At 43.8% G+C, this 6,948-nt stretch overlaps 1 non-coding gene across 1 annotated transcript; it reads left to right on the top strand.

The window, feature by feature from the left end:
* Positions 1 to 6,511: 6,511 nt before the first annotated feature.
* On the top strand, positions 6,512 to 6,618 carry LOC131222062 (small nucleolar RNA R71). Its single transcript, XR_009159770.1, has one exon. It is a non-coding gene; the product is annotated as a small nucleolar RNA R71 (small nucleolar RNA).
* Positions 6,619 to 6,948: the final 330 nt, after the last annotated feature.

The following is a 6,948-nucleotide window of genomic DNA, read 5'->3' as shown; positions in this document are numbered from 1 at the left end:
GAATTAAGGGGCTGATCTGGCCGTTAGAACACTTTCTGAGATTTTCAATGGCTGAAATTTAATATGTACGGTTCATTTATGGTCCCCATCACGTGTATGAAGTTTCGAGTTGATCGGATGACGGAAAACATGTGATCTTGCATTCTGGACCCTTTTCGAGCCCCTTTGCCTTGCTTTCCTCAATCCCAGGCGTGTAAAATCTTCACTATTGGTTTTCTGGAGTCCATCCCGTGCTCTGGTAATTTTGGAGCGCCAAATCCATGTTCTTAACATCATCTTTCAATACACCTGATTTCATCCTGTAATAAAAAAACACGATTAAAATATGGCATTAAACCTTATCATGTACGTAAATTTAGGCAATTACTAGGGTCTGATATGCAATATTTGACCCTGATCACAACCCCCAACCAGCATTTTGCTAGTCCCGAGCAAAGTATGCGAAAAATAATTTTAGAAATAAAAGATGATTCCTGTAACTCAAGTAACTTGTGAACAGACAGCTAATGCGGAAAATGCTAATGAATGCTAAGAATCCCATTAGCCGTACCAAGGCCATGCGGTGTAAAGAATGATGTCGGCCATACCAAGGCCATGCAATGCGAAATGCAAGTCAAGCATACAAATTCTCATCTAAGTCCACATGTCAATACGGCTCAAATCTGGAATATCACCGGGGTCTAGTACACTCCAAGCCAGATTGCCGCCCCATCGCGCGCAATAAGGTGAGTGGAAAAGACCTCACTATCCGCCTGCCAATATCGGGCTCGGCTCGTCAATAGCGGACCCATTCCTCGAGCTGGTCAGACTCAGCCTAGCATTGCCCCCTACTCTCGGGCGGGTAAGGCCACACCCCCTTCCAACCGACCACGACACAGTGGAAAGCGCAACCGTCTGGTAATCGGCACTCAGCGCTCATGCATCCACTCGGTCTAGACGTTGGAGCAACCTCCTGGTACCATAAGGGTTTAGGGACTTTCACCCAGGGATATCTATAGCACCCCATGTAGAATAAGATTTTTGGTATCCAATCCTGCCAACCACGATACGTCTGTGGAGGCTACGGCCCTGATGTCGCTAGGGCGTACAGTATCCATATCACACAATGCGAATGCATGAATCACACTAATCAGTCATGAAGCAATCCTGCGCGTATCGTGCGCTCATGTAGGGCAACATCCCCTATACGGGAGTCCCTAAACAATCTACCCAAAGACTTATGCTATGATCAGTCATCTCTCATATCAAGCATACATATGATGCATATGATCATGAATCATGGAATTTAAACATGCTATATAGTATGGATGACATGCATAACGAAGGTGGGCCTAGACGACCTGCACATAACACGCATGGGCCCGCCAATGGGCCCTAGGGAAGGGCATAATGCGGACATTTAACCAACATTATACTTGCAATGTGGACGTCAAACCAACATTGCTCCCAAGGCACGACTGTCATAAATCATGTCGGGATTGCACATTGCAATGGACCTTTGGTATATCCCATTGGGCCTTCAATACATCAAATGAGCCGTATCATATGAGCCTATATTCACTAAGCGGGCCGCACCAATGGGCCTTATGTACATTGCAATGGGCTATAACCCGGGGGCTTCAGAACATATCAAATAGGCCTAAGCTTATGGGCCTTACACGTGTCAAATGGGCCTCGACAGTTGGGCTCCATATGTACATCAAATGGGTCTACTCACCTGGGCCTTATATGTATCAAATGGGCCTCACCAATTGGGCCCCATGTGCATATCAAATGGGCCTCAACTCATTGGCCCCATTACATCAAATGGGCCTCGACAGTTGGGCCTTACATCTATATCAAGGTGGGCCTCAATCACAGGCCACAACAAACTAAGGTGGGCCTCAACCATGGGTCACAAGTACTGAGGTGGGCCTCCCACCATCAATAAATTATATATAATGTAATATACACACACACACACACACACATATATATATATATAACATATAATATTATATTTAATATAACATTATATATATACATATAACATATATTATATATAATATAATATTATATATATATATAACATATGATATTATATATATAATATAACATATATTATATGTAATATAATATTATATATAAATATATATACACACACCAGCACACACATGCACCCACACACACACGCGCACACACACGCACACAGTGGGCTCCACCGTCCAGGCGGACGGTGGAGACAAAACACATATATCTGTGTGGGCTCCATGTGGGGCCCACCGTAATGTTTACATTTCATCCAAACCCTTAATAAGGTCAAGCAGACCTAGATGAAGGGTGATAAAAATTTTCACCTTGATCCACGACTTCTGTGGGCCCAAAAAGGGTTTCAAAGGTAAATGTTCAATCCCACTGTTTCATACGGTGTGGGCCACCTGCGTCTTGGATCAAGCTGATTTTTGGGGTGGGCCCACGTCAGGTAGGGGCCCACCATATGAACGGTTTAGATAGCATATAAACATCAAGGTGGGGCCCACTACTCTAAGGGACACCCTACATCATGGAGAAGGGAGGCTACAAACATGGGTAAACTCCATGCCAACGATGTTGCTGCTGTGTTGAAGTTTTTTTTTTTTTTTTTTTTTGATTTTTCAAGGAAATTGCAGGTGGGGTCCATATCCAGGGAATCCACGCCATCCAGTGCTCTTCCATGGCTCACCACGAGCAGTTCAAGTCCAATATCGGACATGTTTCAAGGTACAACCAATCAAGGAAGTTTTCAATGGTGAAAACCACCATTTGCTATGGTATGGCCCGCCTGAAGGTCTGATGGATCCCACCTTCTGGCTCAACGCCTAAAATCATCTTGGGAAAGGAATGAACGGCATGGATTAAATACATACATCAAGGTGGGGCCTACATGAGTGGACAACCCCCGTTGGCAAGCTAATATTTATGTTTTTCCCAAAACGTCCAGCGTCCCTGGACGCTGGACCCTTGAAAATATATTAGGGGTGGGCCCTGCTTAGGTGGGCCACCTCATGGAAAATGGTGTGGATACCACACACAAGGTGGGCCCCACTTGTAGGTGATTTAGATGGAATACATACCCTATGGTGGGGTCCATTCAAGTGGGCCACACAACCTCATCATCATACAACAAAATAAAATAAAATGAAATAAAAATAAAATAAAAAGGGAGAGAGATAGAGAGTGAGACCGTGTGATGGAGGGACCCCGGCACTATGGGCCCTCCCTTGCACTAAATCATACATCAAGTGGGTCCCATTACATGTGGGCCTAATGAATTAAAATTCAACGGTAGAGATCCCTTCTCCACTAAATCAGACGGTCTAGATGACCCAAAACATGTAAGGAAATAAACATCATGATGGGGTCCATGGAGAATGGCCCCATCATGGAACGATCATGATAATCCAAGTGGGTCATTGGCCACATCTTAGGGTCCAAAGTAAGATCCAAACCATTGATCGGTTGGCCTCACTTGGCCCATCTTAAAAAATATGAAAATCTACCCTATCAAGGCACCCACCACTTGATCTTCTTGCTCCCTTGGCTTCCTTAGTTCCTTGAGCTCCTCTTTGATGGTGGAAGATGAGAAATGGATGGTTGAGATGAGAGATGAAGGGGTAGGAAAGGTGGACCTCACAAATGAAGTTTTCTCACCATGGGGGACTCATACGTATGGTGCTCTCTCTTGGATTTGGATTTTTGAAAAAAAATGAATAAGAGAGATAGTTGTAAAGGGAGAGAGAGAGAGAAAGAAAGAATGATGGGTGATGGAGTGATGGGGGATGGTTTGGGTTGAAAATTGTGAAAAGGTGTATGGTTGTTGTTAAAATTTGGAAAAGAGGAGTGGTGAGGTGGAAAGAATGGTGGACTTTTGAAAAAGGTGGAGATGGGTTGTTGTACTTGAGGTATGGGATGCTTAAATGGTTGATTGATGGGACTAATTGTAGAGATTCCCTCGAAATCCGCAACGCGCGGTGTTTCTTCGGAATAAACGCTGATCGGCATCTTCTTGCCTGGGTATCGGTTCAGTGCGCAAGTCACGGCGTTGGAACCGCGGCGACGACGCGGTCGCTATGATATAACTTTCGGACCAAGCCGACGTATGTGCGCGGGACCTGGCTTAGGATCGTGCGCAAATACCGAATACGGTGCGAAGGTTGCCGAAATTCGACCGGAAAGATCGCGGAAGCCTACGGAGCGGTACAGTCTAGGATACGGGGCTTACAACCTTGGTCTTGCTCACCTTTTTTATCCAGCCAATTGAGTACGAGGAAAGATGTTTTATCGTTGGTACCTGCAATTTGTCCACCGTTACTCTTGAAATGATGTTTAAATTGCCGCCACTGTTTATGATTACATCACAGACTTTATCATTGATGGTGCACTACGTATAAAATATATTGTGTCATTGTGAATGTAATTCCTTTCATGGGGTGCACAGTAATCGCCTCACAACTAGAGATTCGTTATGATCTTCGTTTGTCTATTCATCACTATCTACTAATTCCTCAGTGGTTTGTTCATGTTCATTAAAGACAAGGTCTTCTTTTACGGCCTTACCTTCAGTGCCCCCTTCATTTATGGTTAAGTGTGATGCGGGATGTTAAGGACATATATTTGATAAGTGACTCAGTTGGCTATATCGGTAACAATTGTTTGACCTTGGTCGAGCGTAAGGATTTGGAATCCTACTCGGGCCCGATCTTATGGGTCTACAAAAGATGTTCGGAAGGAGTCCTGCACAAGGCTCTCGATCATGTCCACTTCAAATATGTCATCCAAATCTGAGGGTTGTTGTCCTACATTAAAAACATTGAGTTTAATATTCATGTTACCAAAGGACAATTTCATAACTCCATTCCTGCAATTGATAATAGCATTAGATGTGGCCAAAAATGGACGACCCAAAATGACTGGAATCTAACTATGAAGATTCTGGACAGGCTGAGTATCTATAACTATGAAATCCATTGGAAAATAAAATTTATCAACCTGGATTAACACATCTTCAATAACACCCGGGGCACCTTGACAGATCTATCGGCTAGTTGTAATGTTACCTTAGTCGGTTTCAACTCACCAAGTCCTAGCTCATAAACCGAATATGGTAACAAATTGACACTCGCCCCTAAATCAAGTAATGCCTTCCCGATCTTATGATCTCCTATGCCGCAAGAAATGGTGGGAGCTCCTGAATCCCTAAATTTAGGAGGGGTGTTATGTTGAATCATGGAGCTGAGCTGCTCTGCAAGGAAGACTTTCTTATGAACATTCTCCTTTACGCTTTTGAGTGCATAAATCTTTAAGAAACTTAGCGTAAGCAAGGACTTGCTTGATAGCGTCAAGCAACGGGATGTTGACTTGCACTTTTTGAAACACATCCAAGATTTCATCAAAGTTATTTCTTTTCTTTATTGGTGCCCGACGTTGAGGAAAGGGTGCTTTGGGCACATAAGGTGGCACATTAGTGGCTCTTGGAGAGTCGAGAGCTTTTGGACTTTGGATGCATTGGTATGGCTCTCTGCTTCATCTTGATCTTCTGTTTTAGAATTTGATTCATCCCCAGGCATCTCTATTCTGCTATCAATCTGCTTGCCTGACCTAAGGGTAGTGATCGATTTGGCCTGTTCATGATATTGCCCTTGGTTGGAATTAGAGCCAATCTCATCTTGTCCCTTTGGATTAGCCTCGGGTTGGCTAGGAGCTTGCCCTTCTCTCTCTCACTCAATGTGGCACTAGTTGACCCAATTGTACTTCAGCTTGGCAATGGATTGTGCATTTGCATGTAAGCTTTCCTGGTGGCCAATAAGGTTTGTTGGGTGTCTTTTTGGAATTGGAGAGAACTCGCATGAAAAGATGGAGTGTATCCTCAAGAGATGGTTTCCTTGATTGTGTAGGCAGTTGTTGATATTGTGGAAACTGTTGAGGTTGTTGACTGCCAACTTGGGAGTAAGGTTGCATAGGAGGATTTCCAGATGGTCCTCCTTGTTGTGGTCCTTTTGCCCAAGAAAAATTTGGATGTCTAGCCCACCCTGGATTATAGGTGTTTGAGTAAGGATCATTCCCAGATTTTTGAAAAGTGTTCATAGCATGAACTTGTTCAGAGAGAAGTTCTGGGAATGCTGCACCAGATGGACAAGACTGCATAGGATGGGCAGGACTAGAACATGTGGCATATGCCTCGACTTGAGCTGTTTGTAGTGGTCCATTATTTAATACCAGAGCATCAACTTTCTTTGTCAGGTTATCAAGCTTGGCGCTCAGCTCTGGCATGACTCCTATCTCATATATACCACCTCTCTTTTGTGGTTGGGGACTTCTGTCACCTCTATTTGAATAATCCCATTGCTGGGAATTTTCGCACAAGGTTTCAAAGAAGTTCCACGCTTCGACATCACTTTTGGTCATGAATGACCCTCCACTGGTGGCATCAACCATGCGACGGTTCTGTGGTGTCAGACCGTCATAGAAGTATTGAACTTGTTGCCACTTCTCAAAACCATGGTGAGGACATTTAAGAAGCAAGTCCTTCCATCTTTCCCAACATTCATGAAAGTGCTCGCCCTCTTTTTTTGTGAAGTTAGTAATTTCTCTACGGAGGGCATTGGTTTTGTGAACGGGGAAGAACTTGTTCAAGAACTTCTTAGACAGTTGGTCCCATGTAGTGATAGATCCAACTTCTAGAGAATTCAACCATGCTTTCGCCTTATCCTTCAAAGAAAAAGGAAACAGGCGTAGGCGGATCGAATCATCTGAGAAGTTTTAGAACTTAAAGGTGGAGCAAATATTTAAGAATTCTTTCACATGATGATATGGGTCCTCCTTGTCCAATCCATAAAAGGATGTCAACAATTGTATGACTCCAGGTTTAAGTTCAAAGTGTGCTGCCGTAGTGGTTGGCAACACTATGCATGAAGGCGCATTAAATTGGAC

This window comes from Magnolia sinica, chromosome 12, assembly GCF_029962835.1.
Source record: "Magnolia sinica isolate HGM2019 chromosome 12, MsV1, whole genome shotgun sequence".
Classification (NCBI taxonomy): domain Eukaryota; kingdom Viridiplantae; phylum Streptophyta; class Magnoliopsida; order Magnoliales; family Magnoliaceae; genus Magnolia; species Magnolia sinica.
The sequence above is the reverse complement of the archived record's forward strand: the minus strand, read 5'-3'. Positions and strand labels throughout refer to the sequence as shown.